The sequence below is a fragment of the Oreochromis aureus genome, linkage group 3 (assembly GCF_013358895.1).
Source record: "Oreochromis aureus strain Israel breed Guangdong linkage group 3, ZZ_aureus, whole genome shotgun sequence".
Lineage (NCBI taxonomy): Eukaryota > Metazoa > Chordata > Actinopteri > Cichliformes > Cichlidae > Oreochromis > Oreochromis aureus.
Window position 1 is genome coordinate 99,117,862 of NC_052944.1, and position 16,729 is coordinate 99,134,590.

The following is a 16,729-nucleotide window of genomic DNA, read 5'->3' on the forward strand; positions in this document are numbered from 1 at the left end:
AGCACTTTGGTCAGGGACTGCATAGGCCTCAGGCCACTTAGTGAAGTAGTCCATGGCAACCAGGACATAGCGGTTCCCCTGGTCTGTGGTGGGGAAAGGTCCCAGGATGTCCACACCAACCCGCTCCATGGGAGCCCCCACCTGATACTGCTGCAAGGGGGCATGAGAGCGTTGGGAAGGCCCTTTCTGAGCCGTGCAGGCATCGCACCGATGGACATGGAGTTCTCACGTCCTGGCGACACCCGGGCCAGTAGAACCGAGACCCGAAGTCGCCGCAGAGTCTTGGTTACTCCAAAGTGTCCTGCCCCGCCGCCCCATGGACCAGCTGGAGGACCCTGGACCGCAACTGTTGAGGCACCAAGAGCTGGAAGACCTCATGGTGACCCCCGGGAGCCTGCCAGCGGCGATAGAGGAGGCTGTTTCGGCTTGTGAGGTTGGCCCATTGGGAGTAGAGAGCCTTGGTCTCGAGGTCCAGTGCAGATACTTCTGGCCATGATGGTCTCTGACCGGCCCCAATCCAACACTGAACCCGGGAAAGGGCAGGGTCTTGGTTCTGGTCGTGTTGCAGCCGTTGGGGATCCATGGCCTCCAGACCCTCGGTATCCCCTGTGGTGGACTGGGCCTGAAGACTGCTACAATGCCCACCCGGAACAGAGTCATTCTCATGGCCGCCCTGTGGTGACGCGATCACTGAAGTCATGCCCTCCCGGTCCTCCAAGCGTTGGCAGTACCTGCACTGGTTTTCCTCACAAGGGCGTCGGGAGAGGGCATCTGCATTGGTGTGGAGACGTCCCGCCCGGTGACGAACCTCAAAGTGGTAATCTTGCAACGTCTCCAACCACCGGGCTAGCTGTCCCTCCGGTTCTTTAAAGCTGAGCAGCCAAGTGAGGGACGCATGGTCTGTGCGCAGGAGGAACTTCTTCCCGTAGAGGTAGGGTCTGAAATGGCGGAGACCCAGAATGATGGCCAGCAGCTCTCGACGGGTGACACAATAGTTCCTCTCTGGTCTGCTGAGGGAGCGGCTGTAGTAGGAGATGACCCGCTCCCCCTCAGGGCCTTCCTGCGACAGTACAGCCCCCACACCCATGTTGCTGGCATCGGTGTCCACGACAAAAGGAAGCTGCAGGTCTGGGTAGGCCAGCACCGGTGCCTCAACCAGTGCAGATCGGAGCCGATCAAATGCCACGGCACAGTCCTCACTCCAGTGGAACTCCCGGCCCTTCTGTGTGAGCTGGTGCAGGGGGCTTGCAATGGTAGCAAAGTCCTTGACGAACCGACGGTAGTATGATGCCAGGCCGAGGAAGCTCCGCAACTCAGCAGGGTTGCCCGGAATGGGCCAGTCCTTCACAGCAGCCACCTTTGCGGGGTCGGTGGAAACCCCTGCTCCGCTGACAACGTGACCCAAGAAGGTTGTCTCCTTCCGGAAGAGGTGGCACTTTTGGGGTGGAGACGAAGGCCAGCCTGGCGGATAGCATGGAAAACCGCAGTCAGGTTAGCCAAGGCTTTCTCGAAGTCTGTCGCGTGGGACGAGGAGGTCATCCAGGTAGACCACACAGCGGTCGCGGGGAATGTCAGCCAGAACCCTCTCCATTAGGCGCTCGAATGTGGCTGGGGCATTGCAGAGGCCGAAGGGCATCACCTTAAACTGCCACAGTCCCTGGCCAATGGAGAAAGCAGTCTTTGGGCGGGCCTCTGGCGTCAGCTCCACCTGCCAGTAGCCACTGCGCAAATCGAGGGAGCTGAACCAGCAGGACCCAGCAATGTCGTCCCAGGGCATCGTCAATCCGGGGCAACGGGTAGGAGTCCTTGCGTGTGATGCTGTTGAGTGACGATAGTCGACACAAAACCGCCAGGTACCATCCTTTTTCCGAACCAGTACGGCTGGGGCCGCCCAGGGGCTGTTTGAGGGTTCTATGATGCCTGCCTCTGCCATTTCCCTGACCTTCTGCTCTGCTGCGGCACGCTTGGCAAGGGAAGGCGACGAGGCGGAGGCGGATGGGCCGTGCATCCCCAGTGTCAATGTCGTGTTGTACCAGGCTGGTTTGCATGCAGTCCTCATCCTTGGCTGCAAAGATGTCGGCAAACAAGTCGAGTATCTCCCGCAGCTGCCGTTGCTGATCAGCCTGGAGACCCTCGCAGCTCCTCTGGTATAGGTCCTCGACAGCTAGCTTGGTCTCTGTGGACAGTTGCTGTGCCACTGGTGAAGGAGGCCCCTTCCACCGCCGGGCGGTGACAGGTCCTCAGGCTTCCTGGCGCTGGCTGAAAAAGTGGAGGCAGGCAGCGGGACTTCCTTGGTGGTGTGGAGCTTCACAGCCTCCGTGCCCAGGTAAAGGATTGCTCGGGACACGTCCACTGTGGCCTCCCATTTGGCTAACAGGTCTAGACCAATGATGCATCGGTCCTGGATGCTGGCTAGCCAGAATTGGTGGTCAACAGTGCGGTTAGCCACAGTCACCGGGAGGATCTTTCCCCTTAACCTTGGCACGCTCCCTGTGACTGTGGTGATGTGGAGTTGAGTAGGCTGCCAACCTTGCGGTCTTGGGCCGTCAGTACCAGGGAGGACTCCGGCCTGTACCAAGGAAAGCGTGGATCCAGTGTCTATCAGGGCTCTACAGGTGGTGCCGGCAAGGTCACAGTCCAGATACAGTCCTCGTGCCTGGCCGAGCCGGCCAACCCGCAAGTGTGATTTGGAGGGCAGAGTGGTTGCAGGGGCAGTTCCTCCGTTGTGCCACCCGCCTTAGTTTAACGGCAGCTGGGGTGCCAGGCTTTGTGGGCTTGGTGCTGGACAGTAGCGTGCGATGTGGCCTGGTTCTCCGCACCGATGGCAGTTACCCCTGGATTGGCCTCCTGCTCGTCTATTCCCTCGCCGAGATCGCCAAGGTGGTATGTCGGTGGTTTGGCGGGCCTCCTCCTCCTGGTCGCTCCTTTCGTAGTCTGTTTGGCGCACTTGGTGACTTACACCAGGGCTGCGTGCACCTGGGCTGAGCACATGCTCCACTCTTTCGGCCTCAGTTAGAGCTGCCGCCAGGGTTTCTGGTGCATGCAGACGGATGTGCTCTTGTAGTCGTTTTGGCTGGAGACCCCGGACAAAAGCCTGGAGAGCAAGCTCTTCTTGCGCTGCAGCATCAAAAGCAGGGTACCCTCTACGTGCATAAAGACGTAGGTCAGCAGCATAGGCACCCAGACTCTCCTCTTGTCTCCGTGGGCGGCTAGCAAGTTTATCTCGGGCATCATCCGCAACCTGTGGCTGGACTGGATGGCATTAAATGCCGAGGAGCAGCAGGTGTCAAATTGTGTGGCTTGTGCGTCGGCTAGACCACGTTTGTTCACAGAACCAGCACCACTACATCCAGAGGATCAGTGGGGCTATGACTGTATGCTGCAACTGACCAGAGGAGTGGTGAGCACTGGAAACTGCACGGTGTTGTCCAGTTTATTTCCCCCAACCGATAAACATACGAAGGCGGGACCATTTATGCCGAAAAAAGATAATTATACGTGTTTTAAGTTCTCCACAGATCACGTGAAATATGAGGTGGGAGAAATTGACCCAAGTTGGTGTTTGGTTACCAAAACGGGGAGAACCACAAACAATGTAAGTGATGCAAACACTTTGATTGGGACCTGGGCTAGAAGTGGGCTTTATTATTACTGTGGACACAAAACTCTTTTGGCTCGTGTTCCTCTGGGAAGCGTGGGGACGTGCGCAATGGTGAGGCTAGGTGCGCCACTTATGTTAATAGGAAATCGGGTGAAGGCATTCCCAAAACACGACACACGCACACTGACAGCTAGGCGCAAGAGACACGTTCTGGGAAAAAGAGGGGCTGAGGGAACACATGCTTATGATCCTAGGATGGACTCGCCGACCTGGGTAGACTCAATAGGAGTGCCCAGGGGAGTTCCAAATGAGTATAAGCTGGCAGATCAAATAGCCGCCGGGTTTGAAAATATTCCAATAATCGCTGCTCTCTTTCCTGTGACCCCTAACAAGAATGTGGATAGAATTAATTATGTTCACTATAATCTGCTGAGACTCTCTAACCTTACTTGAGATGGGATGGAAGGGCTAGTGGAGCAAGTGGGTCCGACCTCGTTGATGGGGGTGCAGAATAGAATGGCTTTAGACATGCTGTTAGCAGAACGAGGCGGTGTATGTGCGATGTTCGGTGATCAATGCTGTACTTTTATTCCTAATAACACGGCTCCAGACGGGTCAGTCACTCGAGCACTAGAGGGGTTGAAAACACTCTCTAAGACCATGCACGAACATTCGGGAATTGAGAATCCGCTGGAGGGCTGGATGACCTCGGTCTTCGGACAGTGGAAAGGGTTTGTACTTCCCATTATGCTTTCATTAGCTGTGATGGTGGGTATTTTGGTGACCTGTGGCTGTTGTCTCATTCCTTGTGCCCGAGCTCTGTTAGAAAAGGTGATCACGAAGGCAGTGGATCCAGGAGCAGAAGCCCACATACCCATGATGCCTTTGATGGACATGGGAGTCGCTGTGTGGGACGGTGTGAAGCACCTGAAAGTATGGTGACCTCTGGTCAGTCAGAGGTCAAAAGGGGAGTGAGAGGTCTGGAAAATGCTTTTGCCATGATGTAATCTGTAATTTCCACAAAGTATGCTGATCAGTGTAATTTTCAATGATTGAACTGTAGTAGAGACGAGCAAACATATTGGTACATCTGAGAAGAGAGAACTTTTGTTATGAAAATGATTTTAATCTTTTACACATGATTGCATTTGAGCTTATTAAAGAGCTGTGGCTCCTGGTCAAGTGAAGGTCAGAAACTCTTGGCAGGCGTTAAGGATCAGCCAATACACGGTGAGGACAGGAGCTCTGAAAGGAATGGCAACACACCTGCTTACACGTCAGATGCCTGGAGTTATATCTTTATATCCTTGAGAGCTAAGAGTTAAGTTTTTATCATTTATCATTTATATCCTTTTAAGTAAGTTTAAGTAAGTTTCCTTCATGGTTCGAGTGTGACATTTAGTCTAGAGATCACACAGAGTTCAGCTGTGTATGTGCACAGGCCTTATGTCTGGGTATGACAGAGGTGTGAGGTGAAGCTGGGGTGCAGACCAGGTCATGACACATACTTAGCATATACTGCAGACACACATACACACCATAACAGATCTATTTTGGTAGGGCAGAAGTGGAGATGTATTTTTGCTGCAATTGTAGAATTGTGCCGAAGTACTTAGAGGAAGTGCAACTGATGTCGAGATAAGAGACGTAATATTCTTTAAACTATGCTAAAGTTCATGGAACATTTTGTGGTTTAAGTGATGTAAGCTGTACTTTGTCTATTTTTGCAAGAGAGGGGGGCTTTGTTATTGTACCCATATAAAACCTTTGTTTAATCATCGTGGGTTCAGTTCGATTGCTGACTTTGCCCAGCTTCGGACTCCACGCGTGTAATCAATAAATCTTTGCTTTGACCACATCTTCCGGACCAGAGTTGTTATTTGCTTGTGAGCCCTCCGTACTCCTTTTCTCCAACTTTTGAACCCTAACAGCACCCAGACTCTCCTCTTGTCTCCGTGGGCGGCTAGCAAGTTTATCTCGGGCATCATCCGCATGTGTACGGAGGCCAAACCTGCTCTGCATTGCTCTGGCAACAGCAGGCCAACTTAAACGTTCTTCTGGCTGAAGATCTGTGAGGATCTGCAGTGCCCTGCCTTCCAAGGCGAGGGCGACTTGAACAGCTGTCTCCTCCGTTGACCATCCATTTAGCTGAGCAGCCAGCTGTACCTGGATAAGGTAGGTCTCTGGAGGTGCTTCCCCATTATAGCGTGGCAGCTTCATGCTCCCCCGGACAGGAGCCCCTGATGGCAGCGGTGGCTGTACTGGGTCCTGGAGACAGTTGGCGTTGTTCCCCTCGGCTGCCAGCAGTGAGGGTGTGCTGCTCCCCGGCACCACCATGAGCGAAGGCTGGCTGGCTGCTTGTGGTCCTGGAGCCTGCAGCATGCCTTGGCGGCTCCGACAGCTTCCCAGTGGGCGGGGCTGTGAGGTTCCATCTGGTAAGCCCCACAGATCTTCCACTGGCTGGCTTGCTGCTGCCCGGAGCTCCCCCTGCTTCTTCGGTCGGGCCCCTTTCACCGCTTCCAGGCGAGTGATAAGCTCCTCAATCTCCCTCAGCTCCTCTTCCTCTTTCAGAATAGTGGCTATGCTCTTGGAATCCCACTTCTGACACCAATGTGGCATGCAGAAAAATCTCAACAAAGAAGCTCTCAGAGAGATTGCAGTTCAACCCCAAACCGGTAGGGGGAGCTTTTTATTAAAACACACACGGTACCACACTGTGCTTCAGAGGGTCAATAACCACAAGCCTGATCTCACTCATGGTACGACATTCTTCCATCAACAATAACTGTCATTGAACTCACTACAGCATAAACACAACATTCAATGTAACAGCCAAAAGAAACGTAAACATAAACAACAAAACAAGAACATTAACAGCAGCACATGTCCCAAGGCATGATGGGAGAGAACAGCCGCTCCCCCAACATGCCACAATATGTATACCTCCGCTAGGAAACATGCTGTATTTACAGACGATTTTTACATAATACAGATTACTGATAGAGCATAACAATGGTGTCACAGTGGCTTTCGCCCTCGACTTTTTGGATTTTAAATGTCACTTTATGCTATCCTTGCTATCCTATTCAATATTTATGACTCTCGGATTACAGTAAAGGAATCCCATGAAAGCAAATGAAAAAAATAACCCCTTGAAAAAATAACCCCATGAATCCCGATAGCTAATCCCTTAATAAAACAAAAAACAATAAAAATGTTTCTTACACAGTCCACAAAATAAGCATGTTAAGCATGTCCAGGACCCAGTAAAACTAATGTAGAACAAGCGCACGCAAACAATATAACATGTCTTGTAAGACAAACGCAAAATATAACCATGCTCAACATGTAGATACTGAACAACATAGTCAAAGAAAAAACTGGTCTTATCTCAAAGAAACAGCAGCTTGGCGCCAAAACAACGTTTTTAAGTTAAATTTGAAGTCTTGCGCATGAGCAGGCCCAAGCCGTGAAACCTTGTTGTTCTTCGCAGTTTCATTACAACTGTTGTTGCATTACTGCCACCTTGTGGATATACAAAGTATATAGATCCTAATTGACTTAACTTAAATGTTATGCCATCAAGTAACACATTAGTATTATGTACGTTGAATAATAGATACAATTATGTAGACTTGATTAGAAAAACATATGTTAACTTAACAAAAACATATATTTTAAGTAAAATGAAAATAAATTATTAATATACACTGAACAATCCACCTCATTAATTTTTTGAGTGTGTGACATTAATGGTGACGCTGCATAAACCTGATCAAACAGTTCTATTAGTGGGTCTGTGTGATCAGCATTAGTGGGTTAAGGTGAGGCCTTGACTAGTAGAACGTCATGTTGGTGTATGACAACACATGAGCCAACATCAGACTCCGAGCGCTACGATGCTAAAGATCAGAAGGTCCAGTGTGACATCATCGTTACCTGGCAACAGAAGCCCTCATCTGACTTTATTGGAGGATATTTACACCAGCAACACTGTTTAGTTTGATATGACGGATTAACAACATGCTGTGATATCCAGTTCATCTGTAATAGATACTGGATCTAATCAGTGAGCAGATATTTGATCAGCTTATTTATAACTATACTAGAAACAAACACAACTGTGTTGGTGATTCATGCAAACTTGCATATCAGCCTTTGAAGGTTTTGCAGTATTGAGAACAAAGAGGTTGTGTTAGGGCTGAAAAGCCCGACTTGTTCTCCTCTGCAGGTCATCAAATGCACCACAGAAGTTTGTATTTGCACAGCCTGTATATGTTTGATGGCTTTATTATTCTCTGTTCAAAGACAATAAATGTGGAAAATGTCTCATGTAGTATCAGCTTCATTTAAAATGACTGCAAACATTTAGAGAACATGTGCTGCTGTTTGTCCTACATTTCAACACTGAATGAACCCTGAAAACGTGATGGCAGGTGGCAGATTGGAGTCCACATGAAATATCGGCTGTATGAAGACTGGAAAATATAGATGATACAAATGTGCAGCCAAACATTTGTGGACATGGATAAACTCTCTGATCCAAAAAGCAGGAAGTGACACAGCTAGAAAATGAAAGTGTGTAACAGCTGAAGTCAAATGTAATGCAGAGTTGAATCTGCACTTGGATCCATGTGTGAAAGGTCCACATGCAGGGATCACATGAGTCCTGATGTTTGTCAGTGCAGCTTGATAACTCCATCTACTGTGGGCTACATATACTGGGCTGGTAGCTCCATAGTGTTGGAAAGAAACTATTCAATGTGCAAAGTTTAAAATCAGAGGCTCTTCTAACACAGGAGCCATGTTGAGTTTAGATCACAGCGACCACCGGCAGTCTGAAATGGAATGAAGCCCATTGACAGCCAGCAGGTCTAAACAGGAACGCAGCCATTTGTATGCGTGGCAATGATGTGGCTGCAGCTGACACAGGATTGGTTCAAACTAAACATCAGACGCATTTCACAGAGTTCACAAATAAACTCACGTTTTTATCTTTGAAGATCATCATAAAGTAGAATTGATGGTCCAGCAGACAACAGCAGGAGGTTTGAGCCCTTCTGATGCAGCAGAAACAGGATTTGGAGGAAGATGTTAATAGATTAGAAAGAATTGTACACTGTGAATCAATGCAAGTCTTTCTAGATAGACAGATCTTTAATAATCCCTCAGGTAGGTTCCTCTGGGACAGTCACAGATAGAGACACCAAGTCTGACATCCTTTGAAAGCCTGACTTTGAATTTTCATCACTCGTCATGTACACATGACAAGTTATATTTGTTGCAGTTTCTGCTCCTCTTGGACAGACGACTCTTGAAAAGACATTTTTGAATTTCAATGTGACTTTAACTGGATAAATATGGGATATATAAACGTCTGCAACAAACTGATTCCAGCTTCTACCTCATGATAGGAATGTTTTTGTGGCTCAAGATGACCTGATATCTTTCATGATGGAGACATTTGACACATGTTTCACATATTATAGACCAACAAGTTGTTCATAGCAGTTTAAATACGGGGAGTCACTTTTGGGCCCAGCAGATAAAACAGAGCCAATATTTCCTTCTTTATTTAAGTGACGTGTGTCACAGATGTGACCTAGTAAAGTGTAACTGAACATTAGTAACGTTATTAACACTCTCAGCTCGTCCTTGTTCCAGACCTGAAGATCCTCTTCTTTCATTCAGCAGCAGCTTCAGGTCTCTGATGGTCCAGGGCTTGTTGTTGGGAAACAGCCCTGCTGGGATGATGGTGTCCTCACAGAAACAGTCAGTGATGCTGTTGATCTCCATCACAGAGCACGTCCCAGTCTGCAGTCTCAGTCCTGCAGGGCCTCGCTGGCTTCCTGACTCCACCCAGTCAACAACAGGAAGTGTTTGAAGTGCAGGAACAAACTGAGGCTGTGGTCAAACAGGAGTTTTTATCTCCTGGCTCTGACTCTCACTGCAGCCCCGCTGCTGTGTCAACATGTGTTTGTGCTAAACAATGATGGAAAGTGTTAGAAATGACTTGTTGGCCTCTGATCTGTCACAAACAGCTGAAACGTGTCTCTCATGAGTCACATGAAGGTTTTTGACAGAAAGGACAAAAAGTAGCTGCAGTCAGTTTGTGTCATTTTTATATTTATTCATCTGGGAGAAAAATCTGAGGGACATTAAAATGTGTTTTTCAACAGAGACAAGAACATAAATATAACAGAACAGGTAAATGAACATATTTCAAGTAAACAGCTGGACTGATCAGGTCCAAACACAGAGTGATCAACAAACAGCTGTCATATCTTTATATATAAGCTCTTTATAAATCCTGTTCACTGCAGTCTGTTTACTAGGGATGGGTATTGATAAGATTTTAACGATTCCAATTCTATTATTGATTCTGTTTAACGATTCGATTCTTTATCGATTCTTTTGAAAAAGGAGAACACTAAGGTCGATTAGCTTAGAACTTTGTTTTTATCTTCTCTTTGAACAAGATAGAAATTTAGGAGTAACATGGCCTTACAAACCCAACAGTGCGATCTCAAGAGAACCAGCCTTCAATGGGGTGTCACAGGGTCCCCAGGAAAAAAAAAATGTAAATGTAAAATAATAAAATAAATATTCTTCTGTAGTATAACATAAATTATTCTGTAGCAATTACACAAGAATATCCAGTAATGTCCCTGCCTACAATTAAACACCTTCACTTACCGAAAATCGGGGGCATCTGCTGTGACAAATGGGTGCAAGGCTTTGACCACAAACTTAGTCACTGCACGGTGACATTCATCCTGGCCTGAACGGAGATGCTACCGGTAGACTGCAGCGAGAACTGCCAGACTCTGTCTCTCTCATCACAGTCACCTAAATGCACAGTGATGGCGGGTTTTGTAATAAAGCAGATCGCGCTAACATAATATGCACTGTTAGTAGATTATTTACCTGCCGCATTAACGGGATAGGACGTGCAAACATTACCGCTGCAGCTGGGTTGTGATTCACGAGTCCGGAGCGGAAGTAAAAACACGACATTCATTTAAGGTCATCGCGTGTTTTGTGAGCAAATGCTTTCGCATATTCGTAGTGTTTCCTCCCTTAAATGAAATATCTACTTTGCAAGTATTGCAAGTTGCCCTGTTGTCATCCTTTCTGGTAAAGTATAAACAAACTTTTGAGTGTTTGAGCCGCCATGTTTCCTGCCAGGTAAATGACGCTCCGCAACGTGGTGACGTCACTCAGGGCGACTGGAATCGATAAGGGAATCGTTTGCAAAAATGGCAAACAATTCCAAGGAATTGAAACAGTGGGAACCAGTTCTCAACAAGAACCGGTTTTCGATGCCCATCCCTACTGTTTACTAATAATGTCAAACTGTTAGAAACACAGAAACATCGTCTTTGTTCACATAAACCTGTCTGGGATCCTTTGTTGTTCTTTTGATGCAGAGTTACATTATAAATATAAAGAGTTATTTCAGAGTCTCATCAGTTTTCCTGCATGTCTTTATTGAACACATCAGCAGGGCTGAAGCTCTCATGTTAAACACACACTGATCTATGGACACGTTCATGTGTTTCTAACAGAACCAGGCTGTTATCAGCTGCACTAACATTATGTCACACACACTGAATGTAACAGTGACAGTTTACATCATCACACAATCAGCTGTGATTGTTTCACTGTCATCAAACTAGTCAACAGGAAGTAGAATCAATAGAAACCAATCATTTACTGACAGCATGTCTGATTGAAATAAGTGCAGATTATGTATGAAGTATAACTGCACACAGTAACTGTGTTACAATAAGGACTTAACAGCGCCCTCTGCTGGAGTGTTTCAGTACTGCGTTAACTAGAATACACCATCTCCTCCTCCTCCTCACACCACCTGCTACAGCTCTACTCTTCTATGACTATAGTCATCCACAGCACTGATGTGAGGTCACATGGTTCATATGTAAGGAGCACAGAGACGTGCTAGCAGCTGACCTCAGGTCAGTTTAATGACTGTGAGCAGCAGCTGTGTTATTGTCACTGTGACAGGGAGACACTCTCAGACACAGCGCTCATGTCAGCTTGTTCTCATGCAGGAGGATCAGGAGCTCCATGTTTGTCTTTCTGTTTGAATCATGATGTGTTTGTGCCATCAGAGTCTGTCATGAGTACTCAGGGTTTCACAGCAGCTCTTCTGAATGCTGACGAGGACTCCAACCTCATGTTTCACCTCTCTGAGCTTCTGATGTCTGTGAACACTCGTGTTTCTTCTCTGGGCTCATCTGGACAAAAACACCTTTCTGTGTTTGGCTCCAGCCTCATTCTGACTGACAGGAAGTGTGTTTTCCATGAGCTGCACTTCTTTGTTTCCTGCTGTGTTTCCTGTCTGTGGACAAACACGAGTGTTTCAGCTGAGGACTTGGTTCCTTCCACCTGTCCATACAGGACATCACGCTGTCTTTTCTCTTTAAATGCAGCTCCAGCTCCTTCCACGTGCTGCTCTGTATTTGTGCAGTTTGTAGTGTGTCCTGGGAAACGTAGCACACATGGTGTTCTTCTGGTGTTTCCTCCTTTCACTGAGTGTGAAACACTGACGCTGTGCTGTTGTTCACGGAGAGGAGCTGATTCTAGCTGCAGCTGGACTCTGTCATCTAACTGAATGTGTTGGTGCTGATCACGGGGCTCTGAGGGGGGAGCAGCAGGAGGACTCTGGATACTGACGTCAGTGTATCTGTGGAAGCTCACACAGCGTGTCTCTGTCATTCAATATTGTGCTATATATTGTATCTATGCAAAGATGAACAGACTGTGTGTTCACTGGTCTCTGTGCTGCTGACTGCTTTGCTGCAGCTCTGATGTCATCATCACTCCCTCCTCCACCCTCAGCAGTCCCAGCATGCTGCTGTGGTGCACCCCACCCTCACTCTACACCTGAGCCATAGACCACACCCTCCACCTCAATATACACCACAGTTTTCTCTGCTATGGAAATGAGATCAGGAGGAAATCATTATTATTATTATTTTGTGGTGGACCACTAGAGGGCTCCACTCACACCCAGTGTTGAGGAAGTGTGTTCCTCTGTTTGGTGGCGCGATATGAGCAGTTATTAGAGAGACGAATAAAGAAGGAGTGAGAACTGAGAGCTCTGTGTCGTTGATGCTTACCTCCACATTGGTGACCCCTGACTCGAGCATGCAACGGGCTGCAGATGACGCAGACTCCGCTATGGAGGCATCAGCGGACGCCGGTCCTCCGCCTCCTGTTGCAGCTACGTTCGCTGTGGCGCTGAAACTGCCGGACTTTTGGCTCCATGACCCCCGTCATGGTTCGTACACGTGAGGCTCAGTTCGCCTTCGCGGCATCTCGGCTGACGACACGGTATCACCATGTAGTGGCCTCGCTCGACCCGCTGGCCACCCGTCGCGCGATGACGCTCCTCCGGGACCCACCCGCCCAAGGGAAATACGCCGCCCTTAAAGAGCTGCTTCTTCGGCGCTATGCCCTCTCCGACGCTGAACGAGCCGAAAAGCTCCTCAACCTGTCAGGCTTGGGTGGCGGTACCACGCTCGAGCTCATGGAGGACATGCTATCGTTGCTCGGGCCGGATGACGGGGGATTCCTCTTCGCCCACCTCTTCCTCCGCCAGCTACCGGCCGCCGTGAGAGCTGTCCTTGCAAACTCCCCGCTTCTGCCTGCGAAGGATTATCGCTCCCTGGCTGAAGAAGCGGATCGCATTCTCCTGGCTAGCCGCACTTTCAACGTTCACGCCCTGGCTACGGACTCGCCGGCGGCGCCTTCCACGCCTCCACCTGCCTCCCCCTGCCTCCCCCGGGGCATCCACCCCCTTGCTGACGGCAGGGATTGCTACACGCCGGCACCGCGGAAAGAACATCTGTTTCTACCATCAGCGTTTTGGCGACAGAGCGCGTCGCTGCCTGCCGCCTTGCGCTTTCACGGCCAGGAAGCGGACCCGCCAGCGCGCTGTAGCAGCCGCGACCGCTGGCAATACAGAAAGGCTGCTCTTCATAGAGGACTCGGCGCTCGAGAGCGTTTTCGTGGACTCCGGCTCCCAGAAGAGCCTCCTTCCCCCTACCGCTGCCGACGGACTAGCAGCGAACTGTGGGCCGCAGCTCCTGGCAGCTAATGGCTCTCCCATCAAAACGTTTGGGGAAAGGTTGGTGACTGTTTGTTTTCATGGCCGGGATTTCCAGTGGAACTTTGTTGTTGCCGCTAGCTCCGTACCTAGTTTAGGTGCTGATTTTCTGTGCGCTCATGGACTGCTTGTTGATGTTGCTAACAGATGTTTAATTGATGCTCTCTCGTTTTCTTCGCTACCCTGTTTTACTCGGGCTGCCGAGCCCCTGATTCGGGCTAATGTAGTGACCTCCGGGGATGCTTTTCAGCGTTTGCTTATAGAGTTTCCATCGCTGTCTGTCCCTGATTTCTCTGGCACGGTAACGAAGCATGGGGTTGAGCATTATATTCCCACGGTCGGGCCCCGGTGTTCGCGCCGCCTCGACCCCGAAACTGTCCGTCGCTCGGGAAGAGTTTGCAGCCATGGGCGCCTTGGCATTGTACAGCGTTCGAACAGTGCATGGGCCTCTCCGCTTCACATGGTGCCCAAATCGGACGGTCGGTGGCGGCCATGCGGAGATTTCCGCCGTTTAAATAATGCCACGGAGAATGACCGTTACCCCATCCCCCACATTCAGGATTTTTCTGCCAATCTCGCTGGAACGTCGATTTTTTCTAAAATTGACTTGGTGCGGGGTATCACCAAGTTCCCGTGCGCACCGAAGACGTTCCTAAGACCGCTGTCATTACCCCCTTCGGCTTGTTCGAGTTTTTGCGCATGCCGTTTGGCCTGAAAGGTGCCGCCCAGACCTTTCAGCGGCTGATGGACTCAGTTTTGCGTGGGCTGCCGTTCGTTTTTGTTTATCTGGACGATATATTGGTGGCCAGCTGCTCAGCGAGCCAGCACAAGTCCCATCTGCGCCAGGTTTTCCAGCGTTTGGCAGCGCACGGCCTGATCATCAACCCTTCCAAGTGCCAGTTTGGGTTGCCTGTTCTGGATTTCCTCGGGCACCGCATTTCCGCTGAAGGTGTGGTTCCGTTGCCCGACAGAGTCCAGGCCGTTTCAGCTTTTCCGCGCCCCACGTCGGTTAAAGCGTTGCAGGAGTTCTTGGGGATGATAAATTTTTACAACCGCTTTCTCCCCAGAGCTGCCCACCTGCTACAGCCACTCTATGCTGCCTTAAAAGGTAAAACAGCCAAAGATCCGGTTGACTGGCTGCGGAGCAGCGTCCATGCGTTTTCGCAGCCAAGTCTGCGCTGGCTGACGCCGCCCTGCTGGCACACCCGCTTCCGTCCGGCGGAGATCGCGTTGACCACCGACGCATCCGACGTGGCAGTGGGTGGGGTGTTGGAACAGCGAGTTTCAGGTCTCTGGCAACCGCTCGCCTTTTTCAGTCGTACGCTCCGGGATGCCGAACGCAAGTACAGTGTTTTTGACAGGGAGTTGCTGGCCCTGCACCTCGCCACACGACATTTTCGTTCTTTCCTCGAGGGTCGCAACTTTACTGCGTATATGTGACCACAAACCTTTGACGTTTATGATGTCCAAGGTCTCTGACCCATGGAGCGCCGCCAGCAGCGCCAGTTGGCGGCCATTTCAGAGTTTACCACAGACATTCAGCACGTGGCTGGTAAGTCCAATCACGTCGCTGACTGTCTGTCACGCGTGTTGGTTTCTCCGGTGTATGTCGGCATCGACTACGCTGCCATGGCCGCCGAGCAACATGCTGACCGGACATCCTGGCCCTTCAGTCAACGCAAAACGGGCCTCGTGCTGGAGGACACCCGGTGTGGGGCGGCGGTCCGCACCTTCTTTGCGACGTTTCCACCGGCCGCCCCCGCCCGGTGGTTCCCCTTTCGTGGCGTCGTCGTGTTTTTGACTCGGTGCATGCCCTCTCTCATCCCGGCGTCCGGGCCTCGGTCAAGCTGGTCAGCGCCAGGTTCGTTTGGCCGGGCCTTCGCAAGACGGTGAAAGAATGGGCAGCGGTTTGTATCCCATGCCAACGCCGAAAATCCACACGGCACACACAGGCACCCTCGAACCTTTCCGTATCCCGGTAGGCGTTTCGATCACGTTCATGTGGACCTGGTTGGTCCCTTGCCGCAGTCACAGGGTTTCACGCACCTTTTGACTGTGGTGGACCGCACGACCAGGTGGCCGGAGGCGATACCCCTGGCGTCCACGACAGCGGCGACGGTGGCCAGAGCATTTTTGTCGACGTGGGTTTCACGTTTCGGTCCCCCTGCTGACATTACAGGGGCCCCCAGTTTGTTTCTGAGCTTTGGTCTGCCATGGCTGACGGCCTGGGGGTCAAGGTCCACCGCACCACGACGTACCACCCGCAAGCTAACGGGATGTGCGAACGGTTTCACCGGTCTCTTAAGGCTGCACTCCGGGCTTCCTTGACAGGTGGCGACTGGGTCGACCGTCTTCCGTGGGTTTTGCTGGGATTGCGTAGCGCGGTTAAAGAAGACCTCGGGGTTTCCCTGGCTGAACTGGTCCTCGGCCAGCCCCTCCGGGTCCCCGGGGAATTCTTGCCTGAGAGCCCTCCCCCATGTTTTGATGCCTCTTTGTTGCCTTTTCGCCCCCCACGAGACTCATTTCCTGTTCCTGGTCCTGTGCACCACTGCCTGGCTGACACTTTTGTTCTGAGTTCGTTGGACTCTGCTCATTTTGTTTTCATCAGGCACGATGCCCATAGGACTCCGCTGCGTCCCCCATATGACGGGCCATACAGGGTTCTTAAACCAGGCAACAAACATTTCATTTTGGACTTTGGCGGTCGGCAGGAGGTTGTCTCGGTTGACAGACTTAAGCCTGCACATGTTATGCATGAGGATCAGGTGGTCCCGGCCCAGGCCCCTCGCCGCGGCCGCCCACCTGCCACCGGGCTGATGAATTCTGTTTTTTCCCCCAGGAGCGACCCACAATCAACGGAGTCCGAGTCGCCTGCAGCTTTTTCTGACCGCCAGTGCCAGCCTCGCTTCCGGGCTGGGTTGCCCTCTGTCAGTTCCCCACCCCCCTGGTTCAGCCGTTCCGGCCGTTTGCTTAAGCCCCGGGTCCTGGACTAG

The 16,729-nt window shown here is 50.5% G+C and overlaps 1 pseudogene; it reads left to right on the plus strand.

The window, feature by feature from the left end:
* The first annotated feature begins 12,893 nt into the window (after positions 1 to 12,893).
* On the plus strand, positions 12,894 to 16,729 carry LOC120434814 (annotated as a pseudogene).